At 42.3% G+C, this 14824-nt stretch overlaps 1 long non-coding RNA gene across 1 annotated transcript in view; it reads left to right on the top strand.

Moving 5' to 3' along the window:
• Positions 1–13602: 13602 nt before the first annotated feature.
• The window catches only part of LOC109281948 (uncharacterized), a 67612-nt gene continuing 66390 nt past the window's right edge, over positions 13603–14824 (top strand). Inside the window, exon 1 of the long non-coding RNA XR_002088778.2 lies at positions 13603–13666. This is a non-coding gene — a long non-coding RNA (uncharacterized LOC109281948). The remainder of the gene's footprint in view (positions 13667–14824) is intronic.

Genomic DNA, 14824 nt, shown 5'->3' with positions numbered 1-14824 from the left:
TAGATCAGTAGGTATCTTGCCTGTATAGCTTGTATATGAATGTGGCTTGAGTGAATGCTAATGCTTAAAGAACTTGAGAAAACAGCAGTTAAGACAAAGCCCATTAGTCCAGAAACATCATGGTTTCATCCCTAATAATCTTATGTAAAGGATTTCAATAAATTGGCCAAATGAGGCCTGAAAACGTTTAGTGACTCAATATCAATCATATCCTCAGTCAGTGACAAAGCCAGGAAAAGAACCCAGGAGACCACATAGCTCTTCTCTAGATTAAACATGTTACATTGTGCTGTACTTTACTTTTTCAACAAAGTGTATTTTGCTATACATGCAAGCAGAGACAATTCCCCCCACCCAGATCTAAGATTGTTTGAATTCCTTTTGGGGTGTGTGGGGGGGGGGGGGGCGGGGAAGGGGAGCAGTTCCTCAAACTTTCCCATAGCAGCCCCATTTGTAAAAGTAGCATGACTGATCAGCTGAAGACTTAACTCAGTAGTTAACCTGTGAGAAAGTTGCTAGATGGTTGTTCTCCATCTTTGTTACCACTTTCTACACTGTACTTCAGAAGTGCTCTCTCCTTTACTAAGTTTCTTTTACTGTAATGCAGAAATGGTCACGTTGACCTCCTTGAAGCAATGGCACCATAAATATACATCTGTGACTAATCATCTGAGGCTGTCAAAGACTTTGGAAGTTGGGTAAATATCCAACTTAGTCCAAATTTCACAAGATTGAAAACTAGGGCTAAAAGACATAAAGTGACTTGATTAAGTTATTGTTAGGTGTAACAGGTGGAGCCTTCTTGGGACCGATCCACCAATGCCCCACCCACCTGTTCTGGGCCAACTGCCCGCCTTCTCACCTGCCATGCCTTGATAGTATCTATTTAAGCTGTTAATTAGGTGGGAGGCTGCCCATTTCTTGCCCTGATGACAGAGGGCATTATCTGCAGCTCCGGTCCTCCCCTACACCACAGCCCAAGCCTCACAGATGGCATCCATAGATGTTAATCTCACTAGCCCCACACTGGGCCTCAGAATCTTCCAATCAGGGCCCCTCTAAGATCCCTCCATTCAGGCACCCTACCCTGCCCTCATTCTGGGCTGCCTAGCTCCCTGAAACTATTTCCCCTCTCAGGCCTGGTCCCACCAGGACCTTTGGTCACACAGGCCCTGGCCTCACCTCCAAGGCCAGTCAGGAACCCCAGGCCCTCAGCTCTGGGTGTCCCTCACAGTGGGCTCCTGGCCCTTTTGACCGTTCTGGTCCTGACCCCAGCACTGCCCTGTCAAGGGTACTTTAAGTCAGGCCTCTGAGCCTCTAGCCCCACTCTCTCTCCTGGTTCCACCTTCTGGCCCCTACTAGGGGGTAACCCACCCAGTTGTGGGAGCTGGGGTTATTAAGGCACCCCATAGAAATAATCTGTGGCCTGTGGTTACATTTGGACAAACACTGCATTGTAGCTTGTACCAAAGAGAAATCATCTTCAGTTTGTCTATGGAGGTAGATCCTCAATTGCTGGACCATTAGGATTGGAAATAGAGTAGAGGTCTCAGTTCAAGGTTTGCCTACACTGCAGACAACAACCTAATGTGAAGTTATACTGGATAGGTTTAAATTAGCTGACTCAGATACTGGTAGCAATCTAGCCATGCCATCTTTCTTGGAGTGTCTGGTGAGTTCATCTGGGCAACTTCTTGACAGGGTAATTTAGCCCACACTGAATTTGGTGCCTCTGCAGCAAGGCTGCTACCAATACTTAACCTATGTAGTTTAACCTTGGCTTGTCTCTTTTCAGCCTTTTTTATTCTGTATTGTAGAGCAATGATCTGGGCATAACTTTTAGGGTAGGATTTTCAAAGGATTTCAGAGGAATAAGGCACTGAACTGCCATTTTACAGCAGTAATTTAGCTATCTATGCACTTCAGTCTTACTGAAGGGTCAAATTTGTAAGGGATAAATTTTGAAAAATGTATGTGCCGTGAGAGCCTAAAGTATGTTGTCTTATAGACACATAACACTTAAGACACAATTAAGTGGTTAATCACATCTTTAGTGACCTGGCCATATGGTCATTCAATTAATGGTGTGATAAAATGGGCACTAAGCCATGAAGTTATTACGCATATTTTGTGTTATAACTTTATAGCTGGTTCATATCACACTGGTATTTGAAGATGCAGCCATTGCTCCCAGCCTCTGGAGTATGCCAGAGCTTTTCAAGACTCCTGTGTCTTCCAGAGACCGGGACTGCCCCATTAGCTTATGTTATTATCTCTTCAGTTGATGGGATTCCTAACTGCGGGAGTGCATCAGAGACAAGGGCTCTCCTGCACTCCCCAGCTTGGCAACCCCAGTCAGCTGATCAGGGCTCCAAGCTGAGGAAGCACAAGAGGTGAGCTTGCTACTTGCTGGTATGGGGGAGCCTGGGACCATGATCCTGGGCTTCTCCTGCACCAGCAGTGTGGCTCAATGGGATCTGATGCTCCATTCCACAATCACGCCTCCTGCCATGTACCTGAGGCATGGCAGAAAGCCCAATTTTGGGAATTGCACATCAGATCTCACTGCACCTTGAATTTAATGTCTGTCGGCAGCCTTAGGGACAACCTTGAGGTCCTTTTTTCCATCTATATCACATTTCCTAGCTTTCACCCAAGGTACCCTTGTGAATAAAACCTCCTTGTTTATTCACACATTTCCTCCTTGTGAATAAAGCCCTTCCAGGAATCTGGCTTTCAATGCATTTCCTAGGCTTACTTCTATGTCAAAGCACTGGAGAAAGAGGAAGTGAGAAAATGATGAGCTGAAAGCCATGAGCAGGAAATTACAGGATTGCTGCTGATGGACTTTCTGCATCCAAGATCTTCATGCATGAGTGAATCCCAAACTTGGGTCTGAGGTGAGCTAGGAGGCAAATAGTGGCAGGGCAGCCCCATACTCAGAAATTTAGCAGAGCTTCCAGGATCAGATTGAATTGGTGGCAGGGGTTTGAGCCGGGTACTGTACAGTGGTGATGGCCAACAGGTGTGGGCTTGAGAGTATCCTTAAGGTCACCCCTAGCCAGCAGCACTGACAAAAATAGCGGTTTTGAAAAATAGTCTTTATTAACCACGTGAAACACTGACATGGAGTTTTATTTTACATGTTCAACCCCCTTGTTTAAAAAGTCTACAAAGAAAAAAAGAAAATGAAGGTGGAAAAGGCTGCTCACTTTCATCTCTAAATAGGTATTAATATGACTTAAGAGAATGGTTTCAAGTTGTCAGGTCTGTATAACTTCTCCTGCTGGCAGCTCTTGCATCAGGATGTGGAGAAGCTTGAGAGAGTGCAGAGGAGAGCCACACTCATGATCAGAGGTCAGGAAAACAGATCTTATGAAGAAAGACTGAGAGCCATGGGACTCTTCAACCTGGAGAAGCGCAGGCTCAGGGGTGATCTGGTGGCCACCTATGAGTTTATCAGGGGTGCTCATCAGGATCTGGGGAAACATCTGTTCACCAGAGCGCCCCAAGGGATAACAAGATCGAACGGTCACAAACTCCACCACGACCAATTCAGGCTGGACATAAGGAAGAACTTCTTTACTGTCTGAGCCCCCAAGGTTTGGAATAGACTGCCACCGGAGGCGGTTCAAGCACCCACTTTGAACACCTTCAAGACGCGCTTGGATGCTTATCTTGCTGGGATCCTATGATCCCTGCTGACTTCCTGTCCATGGGGCAGGGGGCTGGACTCGATGATCCTCTGGGGTCCCTTCTAGCCCAAATGTCTATGAAATCTATGAAAAATCAGGAATTAATGGAGCACAGGTCCTGTTAAACGGTGACTCTATACTTAACACCATGCCAACACTCAACCTGAAGGCATATTACTCGACTTACTATTATGTCAAGATAAAAAAGTGGGAAGAGAGTGAGGGTACTGGGTCTTGGCTTTCCCCAAGACTTTCGAGAAAGTATATGTGTTAAGCAGGGTAGATGAGGTGAAAATCCTGTTAGCCAAGGTAGACCTCCTATACCCATTCCAGTCAATGGAAACACTCCCATTTACTTGCAGGGGAATCTTTGTAGTGCTAAAACTGGAATTTCTGTCCTGGGTTTTGGAGACTTGAACTGTCACTCAAATCTTTGAGTTAGCATCTTTGAGATTTAAAAAAGCTCAGACGGCATTTGCAGATGTGAGTTCCTGTATCAAACTGCCTCAGCTTGGTGTTGTCTGTCCTTGAAGATTTGGGTTCTGTTCATCACTAATAATAGTCATGCTACACTCCTGCTAGTGATACGCAAACTGGGTGTGTCTACATGTGCGTTAGATCTGGAAGCAGTTTACTTAGGAGTAAATGCTCCCAGACAGGCATATATACGTGCAGGGAAGCAGATTTGCTGCTAATGGCAAATGGGCCCCTGCTGCCACCAGGGGGAGCACCTAGGCTCGCTCTGGGTGGTAGCTCAGGGGCTGGCAGGGAGTACCAAGCCAGGAAATGGCAGCTCCTGGCTGAGGCTGGGACATTGCTCCCTGCTCCCAGGGCCTGCCTGCTGTCAGGGTGGGTACAATGTCCCCCTGCCCCAGCAGCAGGGCGATTCTGGCCCTTGCTCTCCAATCAAGGTAGGAATCTTGGAAAGAGCTACAGCCCCAATCCACTGGTGGGACAGCTGGTAGTGAGCCCCCAGCTGGGCAGGAATTCCCCATCCAGCTGGGGGCTCTGCACTGATGAGGCAGCTAGCAGTGAGCCCCTGGCTGGGTACTTGCATTTGCAGGTAGCAAATTTACTTGCAATTATTGACGTTTACTGCGCAGTAAGTGTGTGCACATGTAGACACGCACATGCTACTGTGTGGTAAACTATGCTACTGTGCAGCAAAGTATCTTGTGTAGATGCACCCACTGTGTTGGAATGAAGAACTAATCCAAACCTTTTTTTTTCCCCTCAAGTTCAGAAACTTCTTGCCTCTATTTTCTGGTTTTGGATCTGATTAGAGGCAAAAATGAAATGCCGTTAACCAGGCTGTTTTTATCGTGTTTCTGCTCAGAGAAAAAAAAAAGAATCAGGAATTTGACAGAATTTTATCTGAAAAATTTAAATTCAAATGGACACCATACTGATTACAATAAATTGGGACTGAACATTCATTAAAAGAATGTTTTTAGTGATCTGTTTTACAACTGTTCTTCCAAAAAAAGAAATAGTGGAGGCAAGGACTTTGAATCTCATTGAGTTTATGCAAGACATAGCCTGATAGGATAGGGTTGTTTTTGGTGGTGAGCAATATCATATGTGGGCTTGAGTATCTGGTGTCCTGTCTTTGGTGGGTTGACAGGAAGGTGCCTGGAAATTCAAAGTCTAATCTAATATTCTGGCATCACACTAATAAGCCATTGGCTGTGCCTTTGCCTCTCCTTCTCTTTTTCCATTACAGATCAAAGGTTTTAGTTTTTTAAATAGGGTGCTTTGTGGCTATGTTGTACAAGAAGGACCAGAGTGAACATAGCTGTAGGCCATTCTGGAAAACCTGTTGCATGTGAATACAAAGGGCTGGTTTGGGAGGCTCCTTTCAGGCTGGTGTTTTCATGTCACAGAATTTCTAAATCATTTTTCAGGATAACTCCCTTGGGATAAAATCATCTGAACACTTGCAGATGCAAACATACTTTATTCACATGGCTCCTCAGTACAACAGTAAATGTATCCTCACTGGAGATCCTGTTATGATTTTGCATATTTATGGTTTTGTACCACTACATCTGCCACCAGTGCTAGCTACAAAGGCAGAGATGGTATAAAGTCACTATTATGCAAAGTTTAAACACGCACATTTCTGACTGTATTTGTAAAACAATTTCCCTTAAAAAAAAAATAAGTCACCTAAAATATTTATAAGGTACTAAAATTTAAAACCACACTTAAATGTACAAACTGTATTTGCCATCATCTAGTTCTGCAAATGCAAGAAGTACTTCTATAGAGGCTGTTAGCATTTGTTTCATGTTGAAATTTGCTCAGACACTTTGGTATAGCTATTGAGGACCCAATCCAAAGTCAACTGGAGTCAGTTGGTTCCCATTGACTTTGATACAGTGTGGATTGGGCCCCATTCTGCTTTCACAGTAGGCACTCAACATCCAAGCACTCCACTTCAAAGAAGCAGAAAAGAATTGGAAGTAAAAATATCTCTAATTAATGTACGGTTTTGTCTGCAATCCTAGAACGTGATGAAAAGTGGTGGATGTGCAGGAGCTTAATTTGTAGTGTTATTTCTGTTTGCAAGCATTTTGCAAGATTCAGGGTTAATCAAACAGTTGGAAGACCAAGTTTGAAAAGCATCAGTTAAAGGAAACTCAAAAGCAAATTATTTATTAATCACATTTGGCTCTGCGGCTCTGAGAAAAGGAGAACATTAAACCTGAGAACATCTCTGTTTGTTTAACTACATTCCCATATTGCAAGAAATGTGAGCTTTTACAACGGTAGCTCTATATGCCATCAGGTGTATCACAGCTTTGTGTTGTTCCACCTTGAATTTTGTTTTGACACTTTTTCTGTTGTCTGTTGGAAAAGCTACTTTACTGGATCTTGACTCAGTAAAGATGGCAAACACGGAACTTGCTAAGTCCAACAGGCTGAAGAGAATTGGTTTGATGGCAAACTATACAGCACTTAGTTTAAACTGTGCCTACACACACAGGTTGTGAATTATTTTAACTATGCCTGTTAGGGCTGAGATTTTTTTCCTACAAGTATAGTTATACAACTACAACTCCCTGGCATAGTTACAATCATACTCCTAGTGTGAAAGTGCTTTATTCTAGCATCACTTATTTCCTTTCCTTTACATGAGTAGCTGTATTGTAAAAGCTTTACATACTACTAATATGTGACAGTATTTCTGCATCTGCACTTTTTCTTTCTATTCTTTTATATAGTATGTTTCCTGAAAGCAAGGGAGGTTAGCAATATTACCTTATTTTACAGATGAGGATACTGAGGAACAGAGAAAAACCAAATTCTTTATAGTTAGTACAGGAATGAGAATTACAACAGGACAGACAGCTTTTTCTAAGAACATAAGATTTTAATTGTACTTGAGCTATCAACCAGTACCTTTTATCTTATGCAGTATTTATACCAGTGAGATGTGGGTGGAAAGCAGGTCAGAATAATTGCAGTTAACACTCCCTTTACATTTGTGTAAGTGATTTAGAAAATGCAAGGCAAATTGAGTTTCAGGCGCCACTAGTATATATTTTAGGGAGACCTGCTTCCCAGATCTAGGCAACAGAACTCTTATTGCATTCACTAAAGTTTCCTGTGCTCATTAGTAATGATAGTAGTAACTGGAAGTGTAACCCACATGCTAATACTATTGTATTTAAATAAAAATCAAATGCTAAGAGTAAAGAAGGGTATGTATTTCAGTTTGGATACTCTGCAAGGATTGGTAACTACAGAGGTGGCCGCCTTAAGGGTCAGGGGTCCTGGATTCAGAAAGATCTGTCTATTCAGTTACCATATGCAACTGGGAAGGTGTGTTCCCTAAAGTTGATGAGAACACAACAGGGAGCAGGTAGGATCTTATACCCTTGGGGGAGGTGCTTTTTTACCTGGTAAGTAAATGGTAGCTTAGAGTGGTAATGTAGGGTAGGCTGAAGACTGCTTTAGGGTTTTTTTGTTTGCTTTGGCTTTTTTTTGCTGAGTTTTTTATAGAAAAACCAAGCAACCTGAAAAGCATTTGAGGTATGGCAGTGAATCCTTGTTAGAAGGACTAGGAGGTTCAGTGTGATAAAGGGTGAGGGAGGCAGCAGTTGTTCTGCACCTAGAATAGATATGTGGGGTATGGCTGGGTTGTGTGGGTGGAGTACTGGTTGACCAGGTGTTTGTAAAGACCTTCATTTAAACAGTCTTAATGATTTGGTCTCTTTCTCCTTTTTCTTTCTAATTCCGCTCTCTGTGCCTTTTCTCCTAGCAGAGATTGCTTTAGTTGGATTTTCTCAGAAGTATGATGAGTAGCACTAATCAAATAAGTGTCTGTGAAATACATCTTTTCAATGCCAAAGGTTTGGGGATCTTGAACAAAGTATGTTTTGAAGTGTTTTTTCTCTCTCAGTAATAACCACTTAAAACACAATTCGCTTAATTTTGATAAGGACCAATAACGTGACATTTCATATCAAGCAGCTTTTTTTAATTCTTTTTTTTTCCCCTACTGGAAAAAAAACTCAGCTCTGTTGGAACAATCATCGTTCTTTTCTATCTACAGATGAGATCATTATGACCGTCTCATCTGACTTTCTCCACGACACAGACCATAGTTCCTTTCCCAGAGATTGCTGCTTTGTGCTTCTGATTTGAGTTAGGGCATATCTCTCTGAAAAGACAGCCAGCGTCCTCTCAAAGGCTCCACATGGTGGGAACACTAGATTTCCTTAGGTAAGAAGTTCAGGTTTTTGCTAACAAAAATCCCCATAAGCACATGCACTTTGAATCTGGAGAAGCAAAGTAAGCAAATAACCCATCAAAATGACAGTCTCCTTAACTGACTCCAGCTCTACTAGAGGATCATTGCAGTTCTGTCTGTCAGTCCCATTTTGGGGGGGTTTTTTGTTCTTCATTTTGAACAAATTCTTCTTTGGGGGCTTGCACAAGAATAAACCCAGACAGCACTTAAGGGTCTCTGGAGGAAGGCATATGTTCTGGGTTATTCCCCACTCTTGCATTTCTATAATTATAGACTGGCGTGAGGCTGGTTTTCAGGGCCAAAAATATTTTTCCTGCTCTTAGTTCAGTCCGATCAATATCTCTAAGTATACACAGTATTGCAAAAAATACTCTAAGTGAAAATGCCATAAAGAATGAATGTGAGTGAGCTCTTTCATGTAAGGGATGAGACATGGCATCCAGTAAGCTTGGGACTAGAAAAGACAATCCTTTAACAACTGTGAGAGGTTCAGGTATCTTTGAGGAGGAGGGCTAAGGAGAGACAGACAGACTCATTCTCATTTTTACCCCTTCATCTTCAGTAGGAATTGTGCATGTACCTCAAAGGACAGAACTTGACACTCTTAATGGGCCAACTCCTTACATTTATGGTGCTCCTGCTACTACTAAAGTAAAACCCTTACTCAGTTTCCCATTGGACCTACTCAGAAATTGGACCCTGCTCCAAACAGTAACTTGGTTTTATACAGGGTAATGGTTTCCATGTATACTATTTCGAAGACTGATCTAAAGCCTTTGAAGCCAGTGCAATCTTTTCAGTGATTTCAGTGGACTTTGGACTGGGTCCCAGGTGCATTTACATTTAAGGATTAAAAAAATAGAGAAGACCTAGACAAGGAGACTTAAAATGCTCCTTTTACACAAGCACAATCCAGTGCAAACTAAGGCGGGTCAGATATGGTTTCAAAATAAGCAAGGTGGCTGGATAGGTTGGTAAGGCAATACAGGGCCTCTGATGTCTCTTATTCCATTCAGGTCAACTCACATGGCAGTGTCTGAAAGTTTATTAGCATGGTGGCTGCTCACTGGCCTGGATGAAGTTAGCTTGCTGGGTCAAAATCCACTTCACAGCAGGCAGATATCAATATCTTAGTGCTCGTTGCCTGAGCACTAGACAAGGTCCTCAACCCACATTCCCATGTTGCCCTAGAAGTGGGGAGCAGCACTGGTAAGACGCTTTTCCTGCTGCCTTGCTTACAGTATCTGTTCTTTCAGAAAGGGGTCTTTGTTCTTGAAGGATGTCATTTGAGCAACCTCAGCAAATTCAGTGACAAGAGATCATACTAGAGGTTTTCTGTTTTGGGATCTCCACTGCCTTTGTAGGTACATCTGGACCGTAGAGATGGAGTGAGTATAAAACAGGAACTCTCTAGAGTGAAATGCCTACATTAGTAAGGATTTAAGCTCCTGTCCCCTGCTGTGGTTCTTTGTTTGTTTGCAGACTAGGAGCCAAGGCTATTTTTAAGTTTGAGGCCAGAAACAGAAAATGTAGTAAACAAAATGCATTGAATGAATGATCAAGTCCTTTGCACCAGGTTCAAATCAAAGCATGGAACAAGTTACTACAGGAGTAATGAGGAACCAGGTTTTAGTTACAGCAATTTTAGCAGAGTTCTTCCAACTTACTCAGCCAAGTGGCTCCCCCAACACGACTGCTATCCTCTAAATGACACGGATGGATGTTGGCATTGCTCCTGTGACCTCAACAGGGCCAGCCTAATTTACACAAAAGGGGATTGTGTCACCCATTATAGCAGTTATGTGATTACCAGCAGATATCCTTTGTTATGTACTTTGAACCAGGCCTCTGCATCTTCTTTGGCATTTATAGTTATAATTCATTTAAAAAAAAATGAATGAGCATTACATCAAATGACAGGCTTGTGTGCACTCATAACACAATTGATGTAAATAAACCTCGTTCCGTTGGCATCAAGCTCTTGCAATGACTCTTTCACTGTGGTAAAGATGTGCTTAATTGTACCACTGAGGGTCTGGCACATGATTCTCTCCAGTGTTTTACTGCCATCCAGTGATCACTACACTGAGGTACATGCAATGATAGGTTTCTGGTTACTCTGAAAAATAAATACCAGCCTAAGTAATAACGCTTTCCAAAACCACTGTCTTCAGAAGAACTGGAAGTAGTCAAGCCAGTGAGACTTAGAGCCAGTCTTTATTTCATTGCAGTGTGGAATTAGAGTAACAATGCCGTTTTGTAGTCTCAGAAATGGTGTAGCTTCTGCTTAGCATTTATTAAACTACTTTACGCAGGGTGGAGGCACTGAACACTTATCGCAAATCTTTGAATGCACACAGAGGCCTGTATCCTGGCTGTGTAAATTGGCACAGTTCTAGTGAAGCCACTTTGAATTAGCTGAGGATCTGGCCCCAAACTCAGTGGTACACACAAATAGAAAAGCATGCACAAACATTTTGGCTGCAGTTGTAATGCGCTCCACCACTGATAGTGTCTGGACAAATGCTACTTTGAGGCCAGAGAAAATTCAGCCCTTCCAGGGCTGAGTCTTATTTTGCTAGGAGAGGAGGAATAGGGAGGGAAGGGAGTGATATTAAAAAGGAATGAACCAGGGGCTTCTCTTTCCATGAAACTCCATTTTAGCCATGTTGGCTAAAATCCAAACTGTAAATCACTACCTGCATGAACTGGTGAATTACTCATTTGTCCTGTGTTGGCCAAGCAATGCAGGGCTTCATTGTTTGAAGTGGTTAACCCCTCTGGAGTATCTGAACAGGAAAGGTTACATGAACTAGCCAGCACAACCTGCTGCTAGTGAAAGGCTGGCATTGTTGCACTCAGGTCAGGGGAAAGCACAATACATATCTATGCCTGCACTGATCCCTCAGGCACTAACTGTTTTAAGTGGAGATGTTAAAGAAGTCCTTTACAGAAGTGTAATAATTGCAGAGGGCAAGGAGCACTGAGATTCTCCATTATAAGTTATATTACAAACCAGTGCCATTATATTATGTTATCAAAATGCCTGAAAACATTGACAGCTCTCATTCTCATTTCCCACATGCAACAACAGTAAATCAGTTTTGCCTTCTAATGCCCCTGCAAGGAAGGTGTTATCCTCACTTTACAAATGGAGAAACTGAAGCACGAAGAGGTGAATCGACTTGGTCCATATCACACAATGAGCCTATGGGAGGACCAAGAACTGGGTCACAGTCCTGGAGTCTTTATTTTCAGAGGCACTGAGCACCCATAACTATTATTAACTTCTGTGGGACCTGTTTATGCTCAGGTTTGCTAAAAAAAAAATAAAAAAATTGATGGCTAATCACCTGACTGCCCATCAGGCCATCTAAGGAAATGTGATGTGTATACTGCAAGTGTGTGCAGTGGACCCTTGTTAGGCTCATCTTGGATAAAGTTAAGCCCCATGTTTGGTTCTGAGCTCCGCTTCATTGAATTTCAGGGAATCAGAAAAACTCCTGCATTCTTCCCATCCCATAGTGCAAGTGAAATGGTGGTAGTCAGGTCATCCACCCTCCATGACTTCCAGAAAACAGAAAGTGGGCAATGCTGATAACTTACACAGCAGTCTGCTGAAAGTGTCAACTGTACACACACACACACACACACACACACACACACACTGCTATGTCACAGCAAGCGGGGATTTTGTGCATCTCTCCCAGGTCATTGGGAATGACCCAAAAGACTGATTCTAGCCAAACCCCAACTGATGTTGACAGCTAAGAAGTATTGGCATGTAGCAACAACAGTAGCCCTGTTCCATAGTGGGCTCCTCTATGCACTAGACTCTCCAAGTACTTGGGATGAAGCCACCTCTGGAGCTGCTAATGGACCATGGTCATGTCTCATGTCTCCATTTCATGTAACTACTGACCTATACAAGGGAGATGGTTGTATGGGCATGTCTCCATAATCTCCCAATTACACACAACTGATCCAGTTCCACACTGCTACAGTATCTGGGGTCCTACTGACAAGAAATCTGTCTGTTTTATGTGTCTACCCTCAGCAGCAGCACTAAAAAAGCCAAACAATTTTTTTGATCAATCTTTATAAGGCAATTGGAGCCAGGAAAACCACTCTGCACATATAAACCCAAAGGCTGATGTATAATGATATAATATGGAGGGGTTAGGGCAGAGGTGTGGGCACCATGCCCCCAAGAAATGACTTACTAATTAAATTATCAGCCCTAAAGTAAATGTAATTTTAAACGTATTTCCTCTGCTTAACAGTTATGTCGCTCTCAAACCTTCTTGAGGGCCTGCTATCATGAAGGAAAGCCATCCATGGAAAAAAATCCAGGGGAAAATGGGATTTAAAAATTGTCTGTCTGATTTTGACTCACAACAAGAGGTCATCAGCAATAGTAATTATTGCAAGAAGTGTCAAAAAAAGTAAAATATTTTTTTCCCAGAATTCCCGCCCCCCTCCCACGATCCAAAAACTACTAACCAAAGACTTGTTTTTGAGTTTTCAGTGGTTTTTGGCTTCTGGTTTTTTGTTTGGAAAACTTGAGTGGGGGAAATGGAAATTTTTTGTATCTGACAAAACCTTCTTTCCATCAGAACGTTTGGAATGGAAACTTTTGACCAGTTATATTACTTTCAGCTCTTCCAGGCAAAGATTGTTTGGACTTTGTCTTGTACAGCGCTGGGAACTGTATGGATGGGCCAGGAACAGTAATAAATATTCTTTACTATTAATAATAAAAACTTCAGTTTGTGTAAGGTACAGTTGCTACAGACCAGAAAACCTATAGTTCGCATTGCATGTTACCACCTCCTGAGTCATCTTGTCTGTACAGTGTTCAGTGGCATAAATCAGGAATAAACCTATTGATTTCATTGTAAGTATGTTGCTTTACACCTAAAGAGAGGAAAATAAGGCCCAAAGAATTTCTGCCTGTGATTGTAAATTTGGGAGTTATAAAATGAGCCCAAACAAATTGGTCTTATGTACCTACTGACCTACAGAAGCACGGAAATGGTTGTTCTGGGAATACGACTGTTTATGTATGGGGATGGGAAACAGATGGAAAATAACAGATGAAATCCCTTCTGATGCAAACTTGTTTCATGTTTCCTATACTTTCAGATAAACGGGGAGAATTCAGTCCTGTGTTTCTGAAGAAAAGTAAAAGGAGACTGATGTAACTCAGGAGGTAAGTGACATCAGCTAGATTCCCAACACTTGTTTTCTTTCTAAAATTACCCGAATTTACATGTGTATTTTTCACTCTGTATTGTCTTTGTGAAGCAAGAGTAGAGAAGGCATTATACAGATATAGGCCTGATTGTCCCACCTTTCCTCTGCAGTCTGTCCCAGGGGGCTAACCCTTTAAACAGTACTCTATTTTAGGATGAAATGAATCCCTGTACTCAGAGCTAGCACAAGGGTTGTACACAATGTAGATTCCATGGAAAGCTATATTCAGGGCTTACATGGTGCATTTGCCTTTCACTCACCCTCTGGCCTTATATCGGTCTATTTGAAATGTTGTTGTTTGCAGACATTTCAGGAATCAAAATTCGTGTCTTTCCTTTTTTTAATTGAATTGAAAACCAATGAACACGCTAACTAGACACCCAGCTCTGAAGTCCATATTCAGGAAAATTCCTTTTTACTTCTGAGAAATGTTTTAACTAAGTTAATTTAGTAAGAACTAAGATAAAGATTTCACAAATAGGTACCAAGTAGGAGAAAACCCTGTGAGTTATGAGGTTAATGATTTGCTGAGGAGTATTAGAGACCAGTTCAGTTCTGTTGCTCTGCAGTAAATCAGAACCGCTCTGTTCTGCCTTTACATTTGTATGGTATTGTTATTCATGTTTAGTCTACGGAGAATTTTGTTGGAAAGCCTGAGTTCAGGACTCTGTTATGGAAACTCTGGTAGGCCTCAGTTGTGGCATTAGCTGCTATTAGCCTTCCTGTATAAATTATATGTTGTTTGGGAGTAGCTGCCTCATCACTGTCCACAGGAGGGAGCCAGATACATTGCAGTAATTTTTCTCATCTCTCCCCATCTACACCCCCCCCCCCCCCCCCCCCCCCCCTTCAGCCTGTCTGAAATACATCAGTTCCCTCCCTGAACAACATTTCAGCTTTGGTTTGTCACCTGCAGCTGGACGAGTCAAACTCAGAAAGACCTTGCAATTAGGTATAAATGAGCAATGCTTTCACTAATGGTGCTCTACATCTCAGAAAAGGATGTGGTTTCTCCATGTCTAACTTTGAGACACTGGGGTTCATCTGTCCACATGAAAAAGAGTTTGTTATTTGTGATGGTACTTGTTAGATACTGTGGTTTATTATAGAACTG

The sequence above is a fragment of the Alligator mississippiensis genome, chromosome 7 (assembly GCF_030867095.1).
Source record: "Alligator mississippiensis isolate rAllMis1 chromosome 7, rAllMis1, whole genome shotgun sequence".
NCBI lineage: Eukaryota > Metazoa > Chordata > Crocodylia > Alligatoridae > Alligator > Alligator mississippiensis.
Note: the sequence above shows the minus strand (reverse complement) of the source record. Positions and strands in the feature narration are given on the sequence as shown.